Below are 25,747 nucleotides of genomic sequence, written 5' to 3'. Positions count from 1 at the left end.
AAATCATGAGAAATCATAAGTAGAATCAGAGCAATATCACTTATTAAATTAACAAATAATTTAATGTAATTTTTGATACTCTAATAAATATTTTTATGAGAATATTAAGAATCTGATGTAGAATCTTAATTATAAAATATAATTTCGCAATTAATCTTGCCCGAAGAACATGGAACTCAAAGCTGTACGATACTTTATCTTTTCCTATTCCGCTTTCCAAGGATCATAGAGCTGAAAACTCGCATTGCGCGACGAGAATTTATCACGCGTAACACAACTCCAAAGTCGCATACAACACAGCATGAGCTGGGGATCGGCGATGATGGAGGGGGTGGTTGCTCAAGGTGCATCCGCTTGGAAATTAAAAATGTCGCACAATGAACGCTCGCCGGCTACCGTTGACTGAAATGCAGTTGCGCATGCAACGGGAGGCCTCTCCCGTGCCGCCTCCGCTGACGACCTTTTATGTAAGAGTTAACGATTTCGCGTGAGCGATTACAATCCCCCTTGCATTCGTTCGTTCACTCGTTCGTTCGTTCGACGCACCGGGAATCGCAAAGGTGGAAACGCCGCGTCGGTAAGCCACCACGTCGGAGACGTAAGGCGAGATTTGTTCAACGAAAAAAATGTCAATGGCCTTTTGCAGCACTTGGCCTCGCACTTCCGCGACAATGAAGTTGTACCCCCTTCCCCTCCGGCAAAAATCTCGCTCCGCATCGTTTACGATAAAACAGTGCGTCTTGAAACGAGATCGTTAGCACAAGGTTTGCTGAGCCTAAGTCCAGGAAAACTTTAGAAAAACTATGTATATGGATGTAAATAAAGTATAGATGTAAATTATTATTTTGTATTTCTTAATAAATTTATGTATAAGGAAACAAATTATATATTATAAATATTATCCAGTTATATATTCTTTTTCCCTTTGTTATTTGAAGAAATAATAATCACTGTAATCAGATATAATAGACAGGTGCAACTATTACTACTAGTATTAAGATTTAATTTTTGTTAAAATATACCGTTCCGTCATACTATAATACAATGAAGAAGTTTTGCAGTTTTCTCAATTCCACCGTTACAAGTCCATATAATTGCGCTCTTATTGCTGTTTTACAAGAGGCAGTAATTGCAGCACGTGAGAAACCGTGGGTGGGCCAGCGCGCGGGCATTCCAAAATAAAATCGAGATACCGCCTTTTTGCAGCAGCGGAGATCGCAGCTTCTCTCGAGGGGAGGCGACGCCGGACCACACCGAGTTTCGACGTGTCACCCGGGATGAAAGAAAATGGCTGACGATCATTAGCGACGGTGACTCGCCGTCGGTGGATGGTCCTCGTTAAACACTCGACTCGCTTTTGACGTATCCATAATCACCGATAAGAACTTGTCGGACTCCCTCCCCCTGCCGTCCGTCGTCTCTTTATCTCTCTCTTTCTGCCTTTTTCTTTCTCATTCTCTCTCGCTTATTTACCGCCCCTTTCCCCATTCTTGAGTGCACTGCCAACGTCCACATCCGCGCGCCATCCGTGCGACGACTTTGAAATCCAGGTGGTGACACCGCGTCTCATAAAGAGAGCGAGACCGAAACTGCATGCCGCAGTGTCGAGTGCATAAATAATCCGAGACAAATTACTCTTAAGTCATGTTATCGGCAAGCGTGGGGAGATTATAAGAAAAATATGCGCGTACCTGCGGATTGCTCCTATATGCAGACTCATCGCGTTAGGCTGAGTTCCCCCCGAGTGAAGGAGGAAGCTAATTAGACATCGCAAAATCGAGCATTAAGGATTGTTAATTGCTTAATTCAGAGAAATCGAATAAATTAATAATATTTAAAACCTGTGAAATAATGTTAATCATCTATTGAATTATTTTATCAATTTTGATGTATAGATATTTCACCTATCAAAATCATCGACGTCAGCGAACAATAATGATGTTTAAACACACATTTATGAAACTCTCCAGAATTTTCAATTATTTGCTTCATCTGTATGGATGTATTCATTTCATTTCAATTACTCTACGAAAGTTCTTTCTAAACTCCACCTTCGATAAATCTCATTGCGTGTAATCGTTTCGAACCTGCAATATACCAAGACTATGTTCCATCTCTTCCCTTTCCATGCTTGCCTTTCTTCTCGAGTTCACATTTTTATCTCGCCTGCTGGGCGCGTCAATTTTGGGAAAGTTCCTCGAATGATGAACGACGGCACATTTCGAAGGAGCACGATGGAATCTTCACGAAATCTTCGCTTAACGGCACCCAAGTGGATTAAAAGCTGATCAAAGTTTGCGAACAGTCATTTCAATATCGCGGGATACCAGACGCGAAGATGGAGAACACGCGAGACCTTTTTCGTCGCTGTATAGAATACAATCAGGTTGGCGTTAACAGATTATTGTGTTTTCTACGAAAGAAACTTGCTAAGATGATAGAAAAGACTGACGCGCGAACTACATTTTATAACAAGAAAGCTTTTTCGTGTAATTTTAATCAATATTGTCGGGCACCAACTGAAGTTTTTATTTTATTATCCACAAATATACATAACTTTATACACGTAAAAATTAATTCTACTATTAATTCTATTGATAATAAATAAGAAATAGAACTTACTGCAGCCATAGTGTAATAGTACAATATTTATAATATTTGTAAATAGACACAGAATATTGTGCTTGTTAAAATTCTTTCATTAGAATTGTTTAAAAAACGTATTACATATAAATAAATATGTAATGATTATGGTTAACGAATAAGTCATTTCATATAAATTATGTTCATATAAATTTTTATCTTCCTTTAATTAAGAAATTTTTATAACATTTTTTTAAACGAATAATATTTTTCGAACGTTACTCAGAAAATAACGTTATCAAGAAACTTATTCACAATTCTTTCTGACAACCCATAAAATAGAATACTCTTTCGTCTCTAAATAAAGCCAATTAATTGCCGAAACACAGTAAAAGCGCAATATAGATGACTAATATGACTATTGGGTATAAATATAGCACATTGGTCACTGGAAATTGCAAAGCTACCTATGCTCATTAATTACTGTACTGATGACATTTCACGATTACACGGATTAATTAAAAACTCATATAACCAATAATGCGACAAAGGTTTATCGAAGCACGAAACTCATTGCTTCGTAATTTCACCAGAGCTACATTATTATGCCATCATTAGCTAAACATAATTATGTTTCTTGCTTAATGCAAATTACTTTGCCCGGGATTGATAATTACACATTATATTACGAAACATTCGTGTTTATTCTCCGCGTTTACGCTATTATGCTCTTTGACTACGTTTACCGATGTACACAATCGTCTGCTCGCACAATTTGTACGCTCGAGAATAATTACAAACCTGCCAATGAGCGACATGCAAAACGTAGAAAAGAGAAGGTAGGAAAAGAAGACGACATCCGAGTTCACGCGTACATACATACACACACACACACACACACACACACACACACACACATCAGCATGCACATATATACTTATCGAAGTACCGAGCGACGTTATTACGACAAGGAAAAACCGTCTTCGTACGATCCCTAAGGCCGAATCGAATCAAAAGCTCATTCGCGAGCTTGACTTCATCTAAAAACAGCAAGCTATTAATATTAATACGTGCAAAAAGAAAAAGAGAGCAATTAAAATGAGGCCCGCCGGCTTCATCGAGATGTGTCACGTCAATCTAGAAGATTTCAAACCATCTCGATCTGCATCACTTTCTTAAATAGAGATTTCACAGATATCGCTGTTAATTTCTAGCAAACCTCGCAAAGATTAATGCGTTCTTAGTTCTTATTTGCGACACTATAATACTTTCAGCTTTAACTTGATTTGATCTGCACATTCATACGCATAGTAATAATAAATTACATCTAACAACTATTATTAGTTTTTTTTAAATTAACAATGATCATTTAAACAGTAAATATAAATGATAAACTGTTGAATTAGTACTTTATCAATCATATTTACTAAAAGAAATGTCAATAAAATAGAAAATGTAATCAAATAAATCAGCCGTTAGATCATTAAAGTCAATAATAGTATTTAGAATAAAAAAGGAAATCTCTCTGCGAATCTTTTAAGGACAAAACCTATTTATTATAAGCCTACGCAAACACATATTACACGTTTGAAAGAGCTAAACTAACGCAGCTGAACGACGATCGATTCTCGCCAACGATCTTCGTCCTCGATCCCTCCAAGATGTGCGCGTGCAGGGCTCAAGGTTCTTACGTAAGCCTACAATATTCCCATGCACCCTTTGACGGGTCGATCGCGCACGTTGCATTGTCCAAAAGGTTTCATCGAAGTAGAGAGGACACAAGAGCAAAGAGGGAGGCACCCAACTGAGAATGGGGAATCAAGATCCCTCCAAGGGCGCGCCTTCAGATGTGCGTTTCCCGCACGCGAAGAAAGCAAAACCGTAGAAGTGCACCTGCGAGGTGCTTCAATAGGCCTTTCGTAGGAGGCTAATATTTAAATGCGTGGCGAGATGAAGAAAGACGCAGTCTCTGAGCGCAACCGATCGGACCCCTGATCTGACCCCGGCATTCAAATGGGCCGATAGCCGAGTGATACGAACGATCGGGTAACCCAACGGACTCTGTCGGTTTCAACTGCGTGGAATATACCACATGCCGCTTCCTGTTTCCAAGGTCAATTTGACGTTCCTACGCTGCTTATAAAATTACCATAAATTGATATCAATAATTTAATTTTTATTTCTAGTTCGCGAAATTTTTAATCGCGATTTGCGACTTTCACAATTTTAATTTTTCTATACTTTGTAATTAACATTGTTGTCAGTGATGCGGTATTTTTTTTAAATAACGTAAATTTATTTAGACATTTATGGGACTATTAATTTATCGATAATTGATTATTACTGATCTAATAAGTTCTTGGAAATATCCAGTAGCCTTATAAAATTATGAAACAAATTTCGATAATAAAATTCTCATCTGCAAACATCTCTCTGCTTCCAGCTGAACCGCAGCGATGTCAAAAGACAGAGTGGCTCGGTAGTAGCTGCTGATCCCCACTTATACTCTCATTAGCTACGAGGTCAGCAGCAACGAGCAGCACCACCATTGGCAGTAACGGCATGCTAAACAAGCAGCGAAAGAACGAGGCAGTGATCCGGCGCAACGGCAAAGGTAGCTCCCGCGACTGATTACGTATTAATACGTTTCTCTGAATCCTGCTGTCAGACGGACACGAAGCGGATGGACACGAACGGTCGGAAAGAGAGAACGAGGGGGGCGTCCTACTGCCCAGGGCGTCCCGCGGGACACCGGGCGTCCGGGTGCTCTGATGAGAAAAATTACCAGAAATAAAAGGAGGACCGGCAGCGCGATTATACAAAACGGATATTACAACGGACCCCGGCACTGGCTCTTATTAAACCCTCCACCTCTGCCGGGGCGAGAGGCAGCCTTCAGCTTCGCGAATTCAATGGTACGCGCGCTCGCGCACGCAAACGGAGCTACAGAAAATCTTCCTGAAATATTAACCAATCCCTCTCTGGTTTTCTCTTTTTGTCAGATCCACATGGCCACTGATTTCGCGGGATCTGCGACATCAACCCTTTCTCTATTACTTTCTTCAAGTGGAAGGTGTCGGTGTAAGTTTCACCACTCTTGCAGCTTTGTATCGCTCAAAGACGAGAAAGATCCAACATTGCATATGGCCTATTTTCAGTTTGTAAGATTTTAATTATCCAGAAAATTTTTGATACTTTAAATTTCAAATATGAGAGAATGCGAAAATCTCTCTGTGTTTTAGCGGTCTGTAAAAGGTGATTTTATAGTTATTCGATAAGTTATAAACGTTTTATCTATTTTCAACTAATCAGACATTAATGAAATTCGAATGATAAATGTCAGATAAAAACACATCATCATTAACAATTTCTTTCTGGACTTATTCAGTAATGTATATTTTTGAGCGACGATATTTTAGAAGTAATTGTACTAGCGACCTCCCCCCCCCCCCACACACACACACAACACACATACACACACACACATATATTTGCTTTTTAAATATGTCCGTTGACAATTTTTTCATCTTTTTTAAAACGATATTTCCTAAATTGGAAAGTTCAACGCCGAGTTAATAAGATCAACCGCCATCGAAATTATATCCTAATTTTTTTGTACGTTTCAAAATTAAACTTTTTATAAAATTCCCTTGCACCTTATTCTTTTTAATAACACAACATTACTCATATTTTTTCAAGTACAAACAAAATCAGAGATATAAATTTAGCAACAATGTGCACGTATATAACTATTAATTAATTTAGAAAAATGATATAATTTGTTTAATGTATAGAATATTTCCGTATATTTTTACGGCAATAATTTTACCATTTTTTTAGTATAAAACTTGTTTAAGTTATTTGCTTTATTTTATTATAATCCCAATAATTTTAAAATCATTTAAATCGTTTTATTTCTCATCACGGATGAGAAATAAATTGACAATCCTTGTTTGTAAATAACCCCTAGATAAACTAGATGATTATGTAATATCATGTAAGCATTGGCAATTAATAGCTAAATTTATCATTAAAACATATACTGACTGCGAATGAAATGAGCAATCGGTAGCATCATGACAGTGCGTCTTTGATTTAAGTAAAGAGTCTTGCTGAAACTCGTGTCTCCATAGTTCGTATTGAAGTGCATATCCAAGTGGATTTGCATACGAGTTCGCATCGTGGTGTTACCTGCTGTAGGAGGCCGGGCACATGTCACATTCCCATTGTCGGCATTGTCATAAAGAGAGAGAGAGCGAGAGAGAGAAGCGGTGGGGAGCGAAGGAGATAAGTACTTGTACTAAGTGCTGTTTTATTTGTGTAAGAACAACCACTTTGCTACCGCCATCCGCCCTCTTGCTCAGCCTACGAAGACAGACTGTTCGCGCACACAAACATCCGTATTCGCAGTTGCGATTTGCTCGCGGAACACACGCGATTCTGCAGACTTACGTGGGTGAGGCTGAGACGAGATCAGTGAGTGTGACTAAAGGAAGCTACTTCCGGTCGCGTAATTCCGTTAAGATTCGGAACATTCGCTATAATGTTCCCCTTGCCCTTTCGTTTTCCGAAAGCATGCAGATGTCGCAGTTAATCCGGCAGTAAGGCATCTTTGATTTGTAGATTTATGATATAACATTATTAGCATATGCAAATATAATAGAGATTTTAGAGAGTCAGTGTAATTTTAATATATGTAATTTAAAATATCGATACTGTAGGATCAAAATAATTTCTTTATTTATTCGTAACAATGAAAACTTGAAAGTAATGTAAAACACAATAAACTATACGAACTGTGACTACAGTATTTTCCTGAAAGATATTTCGTTGAGAGTTGATCGCACCAGCTCCGAATTTCGCTTACAAACGGGCTAACGCAATGGACGCAACAGAGAACTTTACTGTGATCTTATCATCAAGAATCAGAGCGAAGTTATCGCCGGTTAACAAACGTCTTCGTTATTGCTTCAAACGGTAAAGAGAAGAGCCTGTGCTGGCATTAACCAGACACTCTCTCACGGATCTGCGGAATACTGGTCCTCTGCTTTGATCTTGGTCAACAGCGAAACTTTAGACCTCCTAGTCGTATGCGTGTGTCAGCTAATTGGAAATGATTTGTTTGATTATCGCGGATCAATTCGATACGATGCAAGCTATCCGATTGTTCGTCTAATCGTCGTTCGCGTCAGCGCGATTCATCAATGCTGATCTATAAGCTTCTCGTCAAACTTGTCGCGGATTGAGACAATAGATCTTCCAAGCGCGGAACAAGTCGGTTCGCAGGCAAAAGGAGGACCAACTAGGCGCTCTGTGTGATACCTCGGCTGATGTCCAAAGGTGCTTCCCTCACACTCAACACTGGATGTGCCTTAGTCTTAGCAAATTGTACAATAACAATCCTAGTAGTAGCTGCCGGTGCTCCTTCCCGTCGTCCTAGGTACATCTTCGCTTCTATACCGAGTGTCTTCAAACCAACCCCTTTCCATCCTCGCTCTACCCTTTCCTCCGCGCGCCGGTGTTGTGTACATTAGCGGATGCTCTGAAGGCAAGACAAACGGAATATTACACAAATACCCGCCCCTTCAACCCCCCCGTCTTCCGTAGCTACCAAACCACCCTCGTCTTCTCACTCCCTCCCTCTTTTCTCTTTCTCTCTCTCTCTCTCTCTCTCTCTCTCTCTCTCTCTCTCTCTCTCTCTCTCTCTCTCTCGCTCGCTCGCTCGCTCGCTCTCTCGCTCGCTCTCTCGCGATCTTTCGACAGAAGACATCCCCCTTTGCGAATGTTTCATCTCATGGAATGGTAGATATAGATAGACAGATAGATAGAGAGAAGAGGGCAAAGGGGAAAAGTCAAGCATGTAAAAGTGGACACCACTTGAGAGGTATCTCGCAAGAGTTTCGTCGATTTAGAAACAGCTGAGATATTCGCTTCCGATTGCTTAACTAATTTAAGAACAGGATTATGAGATCGTCAAAATGCCGTATAATTACTGCAAAGTCCATGTTTGCGAAACGCACTTAACTCAATCATAATGATCTGCTGTTGTTAAATAGCAATTATGAATTGTTTTATAATTATATTTGTTTTATAATTGTTTTATAATTATTGTTTTCATCTTATGGTCTTTTTTATTATATGTTTTTATAGAAAAAGTTTATTTAGAAGAAACACTCGCTTCTTTTATTTTAGAACGTTCAATAAAACACAAGCATTGCAAAAAAAAATATTTGAGAGATACTGACATAATAAATAAAGATTGAATAAGGCATATGTTGATTACGTAATAACCCTTGAAAATTTTGAAGAAGAACGTTTAAAAAGATTATTCCTCAAACACCGTTAAATCCAAAAATAATCGAAGATAAGCAAGAATTTCTCATTATTATGATTATTATTCGACGACGCGGGACGACGAAAGAGCGCCGTGGGCCGATTCCTTGACCACCCGAGTACGAAGGAGCGGGGTGCTTCGTAAATGCATAAAACGCGATATGAAATGCACGAGTTCGGACGTTTTGGCATCCGGACAAGCAGACAATCAACTCATCGAGGCGTGTGGATGCATTTTTATTATATATTATAGACTGCCCGATGCCTTCCTCCATATCGTACGTCACTCATAATGTCAGTCGCTAACGTACCGTCTCGAACGTATTTTACGTACCGGGTGCTCCAAAAGCGACCTATTACCTTAAACCCTTTAGAAGCTCTTATTCTTGAGACTCGTGAACAAATTGTTTAAAAAGTATATTTAATCTTTTTAGATATTGTAAATCGTTAAGCAATAGAAATATATTAATGTATTTATATAATCATTTTGCTTTCAGTAAAAAATTCTATTAACATAACACGCGTTTTTCGAGATAAATTTGAAAAAGACCGGGTGACGCAATGTTAAGAAAATGATGTAGTATGTTCTTTAATCAATTTGATGCGCACATGCCAGATTATTTCAGTATACACGTAATTTAACGGCTTGAAGCTATCACACCTGCTCGTGTAATTATCCCACCGGAACACTATACTCAAAAATTATGTAACGCGATGATATCGAAAAGATGTTGACGTAAAGTGTCACGATATCTAACAAACTTGAGCAGAGAATTTTTCTCGAACTTGATCTGGCATTATTATAAGCGAAGTATAGTTGAGCGTTCACTCGAGCTGGCATTTCATTAATGGAGGATTCTATTTCAGAGTTTGACACCCAGTATAGATTTCGGATATAGGTGCATATCGGGCCGTATCTCCTTGTATCAGCCATACACATAATTACCATCTGATAGAGTCTGTTGTCTGTCGGGAGGTTGATTTCATACTTGTTCTTATTGCCGACCCGTCAAAGGTATCCCCGTGGTGGTAGGACGGCCGATCTCGGATGGGGGCCTTAGGGCCGCATAGGCCCCTTCTCCCGTCTCGACCAATCACTGACCCTTGGTCTGCCTTACCGTCGAGAAAACGTACGAGAAAAAGAAACGTGATTAGACCTGCTGCAGGACGATGCATCGACCAGTTCGAGAGTGTCGGCCGCCGCTTCGATGGCCGCCAATCGAAGTCCAATCATTGGCTGAGGTAGTCAGCCATTTCGTATATTTCTGCATGCCTTTCGTCAAATGTAATAAATTAAAATCAGAAAAATTGTTTTAAAAAAATGTTTAATATGTCTCCATATTTTTATATTCATCTTTATATATTTCATTCGAAAAATTATGCCGTCCATTAATTTATATTTATTATAATTCAATTAATCCTGTTAAAAAGTGTAATGTAAATGTTGCATTATGAAAAATGAGATAATTTGTAGAATAAACATTCAATGTCGCGCTGATATGCAGAATTTTGTGGAAGTGACAGAAGAACATTTTACGTCGATATGTATGCGAGTCGCGCGAAACATTGTAGCATTAATGTAGCATGAACTTCAGCAACAAACACAGTATTGTCCTCGACTCTTGCAATTCCCACGGATGCGGATGACGCCTGAAAGACGCTCCTTCAGATCGCCGATGCAATGCAATCAACGCAACACCTGTCGAAAATGCAGATTTACAGCGCAGCTGCTTCCGCCGGTGCGCGCAAGCAATAATTCCGGCGAGACGGAGGACCCGTCCACAATTTCGTGGTTTCTTCCATTCCTCGTGTCCGTCTTCTTCGCACCGAGACCAGGCCGGCCTGTACCACATTTATCCTCTCGCTCGCACTTTCGAGACGGTGTGCCTCGCATTGTTTCATTAGGCCACGTCAAAATATTAGGGCTGCAACTCGTTCCTGCCCTCTCCGATACACGTTACTGAAACCTCCCACAGCCCAAGGCCCTTAGACGTTAATGCTGCATGGATGGCGGGCTGACTTGCGTATAATTACCACATTCGGCCATTTATACCAGGTGGCTGCTAAATTCAGAGAGCAGTGCATGAGCTTCGCTTCTACGACGAGCCATCCATCCGTAATAACTGGCAATCGTGGCAAAATTGTAATAACTAATACATCAATTATTACGTCGCGCTTTTAATAACGTGTTTCCAATATAAGGTAATGCTTAATTAAATTATACACATATGATTACGTAAGCAAATCTCTCTTCATTATTTAACAAATGACCTATGACACATATATCCACACGTTTCCTCGTTGTAATTTTCTCACACACAAGCACTCCTTTCTCCTTTTTCTTTTGAATGTTAATCAAGATTTACCCGATCATCATTCGACCAGCAATAAAGGGATGTGTACGAATAGCAAACATACGCGATAAACACCTACGTGTAAGAAGTGCAAGGGGAATAACCTGAAGTCCCGTTTGCGCACAAAGACTTGTCATATGCCCGAGTTTTTTTGTTACGATTTCGTTACGCCATTCATCGCGCCGTATGCGTTTCGGTAGGAGCTATTCTCCCACGCAGAACAGCCATCGAACCTGCTTCTTTCATCCTTCCTTCTTCGCTCAGATAAGTATCTTCAGCGAGCAAGTTCACTGGTTACATCCCCGCCATGGAAGATAGAAATTTATTTCAAATCCGCCATGTGGAAAGCATCTTTCTGTCGAATACTTCACGCTTCGGATTCACTTGACCGATTTTTCACACTACCTTAATGTCGATTTGCTTGACGTGCAAACAACAGCGTGTTGCACGTGTGACTTACTATATATGACAGGCTTACGGTCGCACGAGACGTTGAATATCACAACAAATATGTTAAATAATTCGTGAAATGTATCATTTCGTGAGTGAAACATCAAAACATGGAAAAGAAATATCGAAATTAAAATAGCAAGATCAAAATTCTTTACGAAGATTAAATGCAAATTCTAAAGTAAACGTCAAAAAAAGATATTAATATGATATCAATGCGAGGATCATTGTATTTTAAATATAAATAAAAGAAAGAAAGGATCTCTCGCAATTTTATAATGAACCGATGAAATATGGAAATGTATAATCTCCGTTAAGACGTAACGAATGAATTACACGGGATGAATTAAAGAGAGCACCGCATTGACTTTGCTCGGGCACGCCCTTCCTCATTTCCTCGCATTGTAATTCACAACCGTAACGCTGGATGCAATTGAAGGACTGTATATGGGAAGGTGGGCCGGGATCGTAAGTGCAAACGAGTCAATCTCTTGAAATGGTCGATTTTAAATGAGTTCTCTCTCCCTCTCTGTCTCTCTTTTTCTCTCCGAAACGAAAGCGTCACCTGTCACTTCATAAGCATCACGGCGAGCCATTGTCACTCACGTCCGGTCGCATATGGGCGCCCTATTGTGCGAGACTTATATTTATTCATTAACAATTATCGAATACGAGCGGTAGCCGGCCGAGTTTTGTCCGGTTGATCGGAGATGTACGTTAAGGGCGATCGCTATTTTACGCTGCATAAAAATTGACGTCTTCAGTCGATCTTGTTCTTTCTTTCAAAATGTAATTGGAAGGAATTAAAACTTCCCATATCTTGTTTCTACATAAATTTATTATAGAAAATATCTATTTGTTAACTAGCCTTATATTAGTAAATTTAATATCATTTTGAATATTTTTGATAAAAAGAAGATATATTTCGTTCTGTTTCCATTTATTATAAATTCGGTGAAATTAAAGATGTTTTATGGCTTTTTACAATATCAGCCAAACTGGCTAAAAATATCAGCCAAAAAAATCAACTAAAAAAAGGTAATATTAGTCAAAAAATTTTGTCGTAAATATGCCCTGAAACCAATTGCAAAATACAAAACAACAAATTATTTGACTTTTAACGGTAGTGGTATTTGGCTTATGCAGCACAATTACCATATTTTGCTGCAATTTTAGGTAAATAACTTTTAAACGAGTAAGTGGATCCAAATGAACTTTTGTACGAATATTTATTAGAGTTTAATTAGTATATAAACAACTTAATTTAAATCATAATACTACTTTATCTTTGCAAATAAACTTTACTATAAAACACGATTTTATATAAGAAAAAATCAGAGCAATCGAAAAAATTAAATAACTTTGAAACTAATAAGAAAACTTGTACTCAAAATATAGACATAATAATAGAACAAAGTGATAGAACAATCTATGAAATTTTTATATTTCTTATAATATTTTGTGACGTTTATATCTTTAATGTAATGTGTAAAAATAACGTAAAATTTCAATTACTTCATAATTATACAATATTTCTACGCTTAAAAATTGCTTAAAAAAGCATCGCAATCAAACAAAACGTAAAAAACGGCGAGAACTTCTCACGTCAATGTGACAAAACTTTTTGGAGAAAAGCGACGAAGAGAAAACCTGCTCACAAAGAAAGCATCCCTCAGATCTCCCCAGAGAGTATCAATCGAGAATCGAGTCTTTGGAAGATTATTTTTATAGACGACTCTTTCCTGATCTCTCTCTGTCCTTTCACGGGCGGCTTATCCGAAGACGCGAAGAAATCGTATATTGGACATCCACTCCTTTCAACACGTAATCTCAGCAGGAAACACTTTAGTTTTCTTCTATACTCTACGCTCAATGAGCTTAATCATCACGATGATAAAAAAAAAATACAAAATGTTTCACACAAAGAATATGAGATGCTTTAATCTAAATTGCGATGATGGCAATGGCGAATTACGATTTTATCTACAAAAGAACAATATCCTTCAATAAAAATAAATTTAATAAAAATATTTTTATAAATAAAAATTTTTCATCCGATTATAAATTACAAAAAAGTACAACGGGTACATCTATTGTAAAAAAAAAATCCTTCAATAAAAATCCAATATCCTTCGATAAAAATAAATTTAATAAAAATATTTTTATAAATAAAGATTTATCATCCGATTATAAATTACAAAAAAGTACAACGGGTACATCTATTGTAAAAAAAAAATTAAAATTAAAATTTCAGCGACATAACGGATGAACGATCTGACACAATATCTTCCAAAGGGGCAACCTGATACGTTGATAAGCACGCTAGAAAGCCCCATTCGATGTGCATCCGGTTAATGATCACATAACCTGTAACGTGCTCACAGTAGCGCATTACTTGCCGATCGGCAAGCGGGAAACTCCGTCGTACTTCCATTATCTGGATTAATGGCTAAACACGCACAAGAGTTCTGCCGACGGAATCGTCCGGGGCTGCACCTTGCCGACGGCTGCCGATCAATTAACTAATGATCGCTAATTAACGCTCCCCCGGGACAGTAATACTCGATAATACCCGACGAGCCGACGTACGGTGGTATTACCTTACGTTAACCCGTCGGTTGAAGACCGGGAGAGAGGTAAAAGAGAGGGCCGAGGCAGGTCTTGGAGGCCTTAGTTTGAGTTTAACCGTGGCTCAGCGCTGTGCTGAGTAATCAAACAATTACCAGGAGGGGGCGGGAGGGGAAGCGGGCGCATAGTGGTAGGGCGCGACGTTACCAATGCCACCAAACCTCCAGAAACCACGGGATGGCGAAACGGACCAAAGGGTTGAGCGGGGAAGGAGGATGCGAATTCGAATTCGAAGCGACTTCAGCGAAATAACAGCCGGCAGTCGATATTATTGTGGAGTCGGGAGTTCGGCAGCTCCTGAAACGCGAGCTAATTGACTGCTAAATTATCGCAAGTCGCCCCTTCTCTCGTTTGTCTCTCGCTTTTGGGATTAGAAGAGGGTGCACGTTCTATCCTCTTTGTGCATGCCTATTATCGAATTAATCGATACGACACAATGGTAGAATCTTGAGTAATGTATGGAATCCTATTAATTTTAAGAATTATTTCGTTGTTATGTTTCCCGGAATGCGCTGCATAAACTACGACGATAGCGGAAGAAGATTACGTAATATAATTAACTCGGAGTAAAGTCATGAATAATATTATAGTAGAACAAATCCAGTATAAATTGATATTTTCAAATTTAATTCATTATATAAAAATTAATTATATATAAATTTTCTTAACTCTTTAAATACAATTAAAATGTATTTTTATTTGACAAAGTTATCCATATTAATTTCTTCATAAATTAACGTCTAATTTATTTTGACGTATACTGTAACTCACGTATAAGTCAATTCAACATTCACAAAACATTCATGAAAATTCAGTTAAGATATATCGTGATCATAAACGTAAATTAATATCTAAATCGCCATTAATATTTTCAATCGTTGAAAAAAAACGCATAAGAATTGATTCACAATGTTCGTAAAATGTATATTAAATTTGCTATTATAAATATAAAATTCTCAATCTTACACAAATATTATTAACGTTTCCAAGATTTCTTTACAAATTTAATTTTTAGCAGGAGAGAACACGGCGAATGAATTTCGATGCGACTAATTAATCGTAAATTTTTTATATCATGATGCGAATTATGTATATTACTGCGGTACTTCAAAAATATTGCTATCGATCGAGATACGACGCAGATATGTACTGCGCTTCCCAGCAAAATACGGAAGGAAGTGGCTGTGAATGAAAGAATTAATCAAGGAAGTCGACAATGTACTTTTTTATAGCAGCTGCGACGGCAAAGTGATTGGAGTCTTAAAACGGAGAAACCGAACGAAGATTGTAAGCCATTATGTCGGCATAAGTGACCAGATTATAGCGATTGCTACTGTGCGTGCGCCTTTGTTACGTTCAGCAGGGCGAATGAATCGGCAGTTTGGTTCTTATAGTTAGACCACAATCAGGTTGAATTACAAAGCATGTATGATACACCATGTGGCTATTACATAATGAAATATGCAATCACGCGATGCTCCTGACCGGGAGAACAAAGGGAGTTAATAAAGCAATCGCCCGAATCATTACGTATCAATTATATTTCCATACTGAAAGACATTGATTGCAAGAAAATGATACGCGGATCTAAAAATTTTACATTGGAAGAAAACAATAGAACAACAAAGCTATTATTTTATTTATCAGCTATTATTTTCCGTTTAATCGAGTGAAGAGTATTTATTTATTTAAAGGTTGAATAACACTCTTGTGATTTTAATCGATTATCGCAGCCGATTACGTCAATGAGAGAAGCCATATCGACGTGATCGATGAAATGGTGAAAAGGACGAGAAAAAGGGAAGGACATTCCCCCTGGAAGCAGATTTTAATCGAGCGTCAAGCCGAGACAACGAATTTACGATCAGGCACGGCTGTTTAGCAACTCGATTTAAGGCCGTTCGACGAACCAAACGATACGGTAATTAACATAAAGTATTAATAATGCTTCTATCGTTGATGGTTCTCTTTTTTATGCCGAAGCTCCTTTTCCACGGTTTATGCGCCCATTAGATTTTACGATCAAACCGAAAAAAATGGCCGAACGATGATGCGTAGGGAATCGTCCCTTTATCTCCTATCTTTTTCTTCGTTTTCACCCTACCTCTAATCTTTAATTTTTTTATTCGCGTCTTCATTATTTTTTATCTTCCGCTTTTCATCATCACAAATGAAAAGTTCATTCTTAACATTTTCTAAAAAGTTAAATTCTTTTAAATTATTGTATAAGTTGCATTAATTCAAGTGCATCAAACCGTATATTTAAAATAGTTAAAATATGTATAATCAGTGATGATTTAAAGCAATCTGTTTTAAGCAAGCGATTGATCTTATAAAAGATCTTGCTTACCAGACATGCAATACTTGACATTTTCTGTATATTTTCTGTATGTCGTTGTAATTCAATAGAGAATGAACTAGAAGAGGAAGAAAAAAATTCCACGGAACAGTAACGAGGAGAAATGCACGGATGCGGAAAAGGGACGTGGTACGAGCTCCAGTATTTCCCTGTTTTCTAACAGAGACCATTCTCGAGAGTTGAATTATAGGAGGAACGCGATAGGTGGTCCCAGACGGGTTGACTTCTTTCGCAAGCGAGATAATCGAAGTCTAAATAAATAAAAACATTTCTCCCCTTCGTCGACACGCTCGGCTCGATCTTCTCAGTTTGAATTGAGTTTGACATCGCAACAAAATATGTTTTCTCGAATAAAACGTGAAAGTCTTCATTAGAAAGAATCTTGCGCTAATTGTGCCCGGAAAATTGAATCCCGATGAAACAAATTGGTCTTCATATATGGCGTAGTTCATAATCTGATAAATAAAAAATGTCGTGACATCAGATTCAATAATAAATAATTTTTAAGCTATGATATATTAAAAATATAAAATTTATGCTCTATAACTACCGTTCTGGAAATTCTTAAAAATATATCTTCATTACCAACACTTCAATTAATTTCAAAGAGAACACTATTGATACAATATAAAAAAAGATTATTTTAAAGGTCCGATGTACCTACTCTCAATATCAAATTGATTTTTATCAATATGGCTCTTTTTCAAATTAGTTGAAAAATAATAGGATTGAATAAGATATATTATATTTCGAAGGATTTCCAGAATATATTAAAAATTTGCTTAATGTACAGAGCATATTTCACATCTTACGCCATAACTCAAAAACTACGCATTATATCCATGATATCCTTTGTTGATTAAATTATAAATTACGTATTATATGTGAAAACACTGAAAATTACTTATTTAATTAGAACCTAATTTTCTATACAAGTGCAGGGTTCTTTCGATGCGTTAAAGAAACACTTTAAATATATTATAACAAAATCGCAACATGTGTAGCGTGTGTAACGTGTAGTCCTGCTCTGACAAACGATAATTTCAACATCAATAAATTGCCAGATCATTATTACCACATGTGATAAAGACAATTCACTACTCATTACTCACGTTGAATGAAACAGTACGAGTTATTGTTAAACTTGCATTATCACGCAAAGTAAAGAACGAGTTACAAGTTATCATACTATTATATATATGTTCAGGTATGCATTCTAGCATCGATTTTATATCAGATAGACAACCTCTTCCACGGTTGATTAGGTCGAGATTGTTGTCCACTTCACTTTCGATTCGGAATATCAGCGGGTGGGCATACCTGACAGCTGGACGGCCCGATATCTGTTCACGGTATTATTAACGTTTACGAAAATACCAACGTTAGCCGCAGAGTCGAAGGGCGAGGTCGAAGCGAAATTAGCTGTCCGATACTAATTAGCTTTCAATCTAATTCCGCGCGGAGCTTATAATCGCTGACCGAACGAAATCGGAGCCGATTGATTTGCTTCGAAAATCGAACAGGGTTTTGCGGGTCTTCAACATAAATGAATGGTTAGATCTTAATTACGGATTGAACATATAATTTCTCGTATAATTTCTCAGAGTTAATTTCAATACGTTAACTAAAAAGTGTAACAAGAATAAAAATAAGAACGTAGTATAAAATGTAGACAGAGACTGTTAAAAACAAAATTGGAATACTATTGTAACTATTTATAAAAATAGTTGTTAATATATTATAAAAGAGATCGCAAACATCGTAATAACAGACATATCGTAATAAAAATTTAATAAAATAATTAAATATAAAAGAGACACATTTTGTACTGCAGAAAAATAAGATAATTCATAATTAATGATTTATAAAAATAAACAAAACTCTGGATGTGGCTGGAGCAATAACTTTGATGATTTAAAATCATAATTTCCCGAGGCATCGTACACGAAATTCCAAGATACATTTGTACATATTGATCTCGATGTGCTTTTACAGTCGTCCGCAAATCGCCGGGAGTGTACGAGCTGAATTATTCAAAGGAACAGGATGCGGCCTCCGGGCCTTCGATATCGGCTGCGACGTTCGACGTCTCCTCGAGATATCAAGAAACGGAGAAGAGGCTAAACGGTGAGATCGAATAGAGGAAAGCGAGTGGGGATGCAAAAGGTCAAGTCCAACTTGCCATCCGTCGTGGCCTCTCACGAAAGCGTGTGTCCCACGATTGGAAGGAGAAGATCCGATTTACATATTTATTCCACGACAAAGATCCCATCGGATAGATGGAAAACATCGTGACGTTTTATTGACTGCGTTAGTAAAAATCACAATTATTATCCGCGTATCTTCTGATCACTATTCACTTAAAATATAATATCAGAGAAAAACGAAAAACAAATAAAGAAATAAATAGCCAGATGTATTTATATTAAACAGATTTTTAGATTATGTTTCTTGTCTATTTTAGATTATGTTTTTAGATTTTAGAGGACGTTCGTGAACTGATGATACAACTGGGAGAAAAGAGATTCTACGTGAAAAATTAAGTTGAAAATGTAGAATAAATTTTTTTTAATATCTATATGTAGAATCACCTCCTTCCCAGTTGTATACCTAAAATATCTTACTGTTAGATATAAACTTTACAGCGTACACTTTCCATATTTCATCATAAATTCTTAGTAATCGTATTATCTTGTTGAGATAATCTTTATAAACCTTACATTATAGTATTTTTCTTAGAATTATTGCAAATTATTGTGTTCTTTATTGAATGGATACTAATGCACAATTCTCTCGGTCGAATGCATCACGCGCGACACTCGACGAAAATCCTTTATCCTCAAATCGCCGGAGATAATTTGGTCGGTGTAGACACGGCAAATATCTGTACAAGAGATCGGAATAAGGGTTGGCGTAGCGGTGGCGGGCGGGGTCGGCGCGTGGAAAGTCTATGTAGGTTATAGGGGGACGGGATCACTAATACAGGAGATGTTTGCGAACCTGTTAATAATGCCGCGTTTGCTCGCCGGGTTATTAGTGATAGCAAACACTTAAATTGTTCTACCGTGGATTAGTAATAGGCGCAGCTGCAAAACTCTGGTCGGCTGCGCGTGAGCTTTTCTCGTGCCGAGTCATTTCGCCAAATCAAGATTTGTAAGCAAAGTGTAAGTATCCTGAATTCTAAATCATCACAAGAAATTTTGTAGTTATATTTCCAGTATTTTATTTCGATTACGCATAATTGTTTATATATTGCTTTGTATTCGGTTGACTATTTCATAATTTCTAAAAAATATCTGTAAAGTTCTATGAAGAAATATGATCTCGAAATATATTACAGATATTATATTCTTAGATTTGCACATTTGTCCTTTTAATTCTCAACTATAGCAATAGGTCGTTTAAATCCAAAGTGAAAATTTTTGGAGAATGTACAATCTGTAGGAGTGGTACTGGCAAGAGTTTAAATTGTAAGCAGAAAAAACTTTGAACCTTCCTCTATCAATCGCCGTAAGGCGTTTCGCTTACATTCTCATATATTTCAAAGAGAACACTTTAGAATTTAGATGTAGTTTTTATAATTAATCGAGATCAAAAATATATATTTTACTCCAAAAATAAATAAGTTTCGTTTCTCTTAAAATAAGCGTCTCAAAATTATTTTCTTTCCTAATTTCGACTTATTCGAAGCAACACGGTCGAATTTCGATAAGTCGTGTGTTTGTCGAGGTATCGCTTCAGCCGTGATACGATCTTACTTTCGTATAACGCATAGGGCGCGGCTCGGTATATTCTCCGGTAACAGCTCTTCCTGTAAAAGCCCTTTCCAGGGCGCGAGCAACGCTGGCGTGCGCGGCGTTATATCCCCCAGGATCCACCTTGAACACATCCAGCGAAAACCAAACTGGTTTAGCTTTAAGCACGTTAGGTACCCCTTTAATAGCTTATAGGTAAACAAAATTAACATATCTTAACAGCGTTAAGAATTTCCGCGTACCCCGCTCCACCGTTGCAGCCCCAGGCAGACGACGGGGCTAAAGGGGTAAGTTTGTTAAGTAGCGACGAGCGCGAAACCACCAGGAGGAACGATGCCGAAGACACGCGATACCAAAGATACGCGATCTTCAGGACGTCGTCTTATATTTTCCCGGGTGTACCCGGATTATTATACCCGTAAGGCGAGTCGATCTCATCTCACTGACTTTTCTTCGAAGTTTGCAAGAATTTTGTACTTAAAAAGCTTTCGATAATAATACCTCTGTGTTTTGTATTCTTAAGCTTACTTTATCTTTAGCTTCATTCTCACAGAAAATTATTTCACATAACTCCAAATTACGTTTATTTTCGGTACATCCAGAGGGAATAATATCGCGTACAGCTGAACGTATTGTCATCGTGCGACAAATGGGTGGATCAGAATGTTTTAGACTAATCCACCGTGTGGTAATCGCAAAGGACAAATTTATGTAGGGTATCAGCGTTACGAGAATAGAGAGGTTTCATAATACATTCGCGCAGTGGATATTTCTAGTTAACTTGAACAATATTGATTCAGAACAGAATGCAAAGGCGAAACGCGATGACGGATGAATATCCATCGCGATGCCGCGACAAAATATTTATTCGCGACGGTACATGATCTCGGAACATATTTTGGCATCTGTTCGCACTTTCATGTTACTCGACGGTCATAGATATATAATGATCATCCTTTGTTTTAACATATTTGCGACGAGACGTAATAAATGCGATGTAGTTAAACAGCGTTGCGTTTTGGCATCGCTAAGCAATTTATCACCATCTATCAGCCATCAAAACGGGATCAGTCGCGTAAATCGCATCTTTCTATAAATTTCCGTTGCCTACAGTACAGTTGCGAAATATATCCGAAAGCCCAAGTAGATTGGCGTGCTGACAGTTCTCGGCGTAGCATAATTCGTTCCGTCAAGTCGAACGTTACATTAATATTCTGGCAGCGTCGTCCTTCAAACGGTTACTTCACGTGATTTTAATTTCTCCACGTTTCTTGCTACGGCCGTCCTACTCTTTGGCTTGCAGATTTCACCACGATGTCCGCGATCTACGAAAAAAACTGACTTTTGATCGTTGTATATGTGCGCATTTTCAAAAATGTCATATCTTTACATAAATGTCAATCTTAGATGCAACTCTTCGTTGAAATGCATGTAATTCTAAGAGTTAACGAAAGAAAACCACGGTATTACAATTAATATTAAATATGTGAAAGGAAATTTAAAATTATTTTGGAAATCAAAATTTAAAAAATTTACTATGAAAAGACGTCAACATTCGTAAAATAATGGAAGTGAGAACTAAAAAAGAAAAAAGAGTGAAGAAAGAAGAATGGTCTCGCGACGACTGCAGAGGTTCGAGCCGAAGAGACACAAATGCATCGCGATGAAATACTCAATGATAGTACATTCACAGTGGATCGTTATGGTAGGTCTTTATGCTCACAACAAAGCATAAATATGGTTGATTCGCCTAAGGCTGCCTTTGTACAGGTTACACTGATCGAGATATCTGCGTAGGACGTGTGTGGGGTGCACTATTCTGTCGCGGAGTATCCCAGACGGCACGTCGACTACCAAAAATCAGAGAAAACGAAAGTGAAAGCGATTGTAAACACGACTACTTCCACGTACTTCACACTCCACGAACAGCGCGTTAGAAAAAGTGTTGCATCCTAGGAAAACACAACCAAATTCTACTGCTTCAAAATAATTCGAATAACAATCGTTTGAATCGCAATTCATATTCTTATCGTGATTAAAATCTTTAAAAATAATAGCATGGTGATTAAAATTGCGTTCGCGGGAAGACATTAAAATTCGATAACATTAGTAAGACAAGAACGCTCTTGGAATATAATGACGGACGAAAGCGCTCTCGATAACTATCGAGAGTATGTATTTCCAGTCTCATGAGTCATGAGTGATGACGGTATGTCGTCGTTGTCGGGTCGTACAGACTCTCTCGGCCGCGGAGAGAGTCAATGCCAGAAATAATATCGGTATACTCGTACGTCGGTAGAGGCGGGGGTGATGTCCTAACATCATCGGTTAACGAACTATATTTATCCGGTGGGTTCATCCGCGGCTTCTTTCTCCTCCCTCCCCTCCCGCCGTCGCATCTCCTGTTCCTCTTCTTGCTTCTCCTCCTCGTTGCCCCTCAACTTGTTCTTGTTCCTCGGCGTCCCTTTCTCCTTATGATCCTCGCCTCTTTGTGACAGACAAGAATTCGAGATACACGAAATCCGCACTTTCCAAATTGGCGCATTCAACCTTTTGGGTCCCCAGAATTATTCATGAGCCCGCTGAAAAGCCAACCCGCGACGAGTCGTGATGGTATTAAGATGTCGTGCGTATTTGTTGAAATATTCGCGGTGCGCTAGACATGCACACGCGAAAATTCGCGTGTGCAACCTTGTGCGCCAGAATTAATTCCGAGTCCACTGTAAAGCCAGCTTGGAGCGCCGAGCGATTATTTCGAAACGCTGGAGTGTGACGTTAAAGAAAGCGTAATGCGAATGTTCGCGGATAATGTCTCGAGATTCGGAATGCAGCTTTACGCGTTGATGATTGTCAACCGCCAGTTACGCAGCATTCTTGTGCATTAAATCATGACGAGTTAAGCCTAATGGAATAAATTATAGCGTCGTTCGATAAATTGTTGTATAAAATAGAAAGCGGGATGTTACTTTCGCGGCTTTACGATTTGATCGTGAAAGTTCACGGTATTCACACGAAAAATTAGAGTGCCTGAGGCACATTCTCGATCGCGCTTACGTTTTTGCAAATATCTCAATACTTCTTATGCAATAAAACCGAGATACATATAATATATAAATGACAGAGTCGCGAGAAAGTAAAATCAGCAAGATATTAGACTATATATACATATATATATATGTATATATATATGTATATATTTTAATCGTCACTGACTTGACGGTTGATTTATGTTTTATAGGACAAAGAGAAATCATTACGCCTCGGGATACAAATGCATAACTTTTAGATTACCATGAAATAAGGATACCCATGAGGATTGAACGACTGTTACTACATCTCGAGTCAAGCTCGAGCGGAGGAAGCTCGCTGGTCGATTTGAAGAAAATAAAAGATGGCTAAAAAACTGAAAAAGCCCAAGTGACATGTACGTATTTGTTATCCCTCGATCGCCAAAGGGCCCCAGATAAATACGCAGCCCCCTACCATTACGGGGAGACTAAGGGGTTATACGGGGGCCGGTGATAAACAGTGTCGCTCATTCACAATGGCCGGCGAACACGCATTAAAGCGGACTAATATGAAGTGTATTAATGCGTGCGGCATTGTCTAACCCATGGCGTACACGGCTACTGTCATGGGGCCCAGCTTTATCCCGCCGTGGGGGGCCCAGCGGTGCCCGCGTATGTATACGGAGTCTCCTCGATATACCGGTGACTTTTTAAGGAACCCCGCGACGAGACCGGGTGGGAGGTATTTACTTATCATTATGTTGATTTTATTACCCCGAGATGCGACAACCATTCCTCGAAGAAGCGTTACAAATGCGTTTTGCCGCTTCGAATCTGTAATCTGCGAAAGAATTCCTCTGTACGGTCGGAGGTAGCAAAGAACCGATAGTAATCGAAAATTTTTATTAGCTTCTTCTTAGTCGATCTCGTTTGAACGCATGATACGCGAGATAAATGCTATAAACGAGTGATGTATGATGTAAAAAGAACTGCAAGAATCTCTCTATAGGCCTCGTCGCCAGGGTATTATGTTATTTCGCGATTGTAGTCGTGGCTGTGGTGGTTACTTGTACGATTTAATATAGCGACTATACATGATAATAAAATATGCGACAGTTAATTACACGTGACTTTAAAGTATACAATGTAGTAAATACGTATTATTACTAAGAATACTATTCGTATTATTACTAAGATATTAATGTTAATTTTTTGTTTAAGTAATTGCTTCTAAAAAATTAACTGCCTGGTTCTTTTTCAAAAAATGTAGTATACATTGATGAATAAACAGACATCGGAAAAGACGAAAACGACATCAGGAACGTAAAAATGTAAAGCGCACCCCACATATGGGGCCGATCGCGGGGTGCTGCAAGATAGTTCTGCCCACTGGCTTAAATTATGGGGTCGCCAGCCAACTCGCGCCACGCATAAATGATTGCTCGTGTTATGTTAAACATCCGGGCATGGAGAGCTGCCCCGAGAGCTCACCCACGAGACATCCGATGGAAGTGGAGGAGGAGCGGTTGGATAAAAGAGGAAGAGGTGGAGGCAAAAGTTATTTATCTCGAGCAGTCGCATGAGCAAGGATTTTGAATAATTTCTACCGGTGGAAGAGCCGAGAATGTTACCCCGTAGGGCACGTCAAGTTATCTATAGATACACTTTAAACTTAAATAATATTTCGAAACCGCGTAAAGTCTTACAACTCAATCTTCATAATTTCTCTTATTGTTAGCAGTAATCGAACATAAAAAATAATAATCGTTTTCTCTCTCTCTCTCTCTCTCTCTCTCTCTCTTTCTCTAACGAAGTGTACTTCGCTAATAATATATCTGGATGTACATATACTGATCCTTCATAAATTGTAAATTCTTATTAATTTGTTAATGTAACATTTACATATATTAACTGTATCACAATGCAAATCGAAAACATTAAATCAAAGATAAAGCGACTAATAAACCATCCAAAAAGGAATTTAAAATTAGCGGAATCAATGCCGCAGAATGCTGAGAAACTCAGTTGTAGAAACACGAATGCCCTAGAAATACAAGCGGCGATCGGCCCGAAGATCAGCTTGGTCAGTGGTCAGTGAAGAAAAAAGACATATTAGAGATATCATAATGCCAGAACGAAACTGTGTTCCAATTTATAACTGGATGATATCGCGATAGAGGCTCAGGTTCGAGGCATTGTGTTTGGTACGGATTCGTTCTTGACGTTGCAGCAGGCATCGACTGCCTGGGTGGGGTCTTGGTTCCTTGGTGGGCCTAA

The 25,747-nt window shown here is 38.3% G+C and overlaps 1 protein-coding gene across 8 annotated transcripts in view; it reads right to left on the bottom strand.

Annotated features, from left to right (window-relative positions):
• LOC105143509 (uncharacterized) overlaps positions 1 to 25,747 on the bottom strand; it is a 559,838-nt gene that overhangs the window by 401,684 nt on the left and 132,407 nt on the right. The window contains exon 6 of one of the 8 annotated variants that reach the window (XR_015544297.1): positions 21,032 to 21,787. The exons of the other annotated variants lie outside the window; for them this stretch is intronic. The gene's annotated coding sequence lies outside the window, so the exon portion shown is untranslated. Of the gene's footprint in view, positions 1 to 21,031; positions 21,788 to 25,747 lie in introns of those variants that run through there. 8 annotated transcript variants of the gene reach the window in all.

The sequence above is a fragment of the Acromyrmex echinatior genome, chromosome 2 (genome assembly GCF_024713525.1).
Source record: "Acromyrmex echinatior isolate Ae372 chromosome 2, ASM2471352v2, whole genome shotgun sequence".
NCBI classification, from domain to species: domain Eukaryota; kingdom Metazoa; phylum Arthropoda; class Insecta; order Hymenoptera; family Formicidae; genus Acromyrmex; species Acromyrmex echinatior.
Note: the sequence above shows the minus strand (reverse complement) of the source record. Positions and strands in the feature narration are given on the sequence as shown.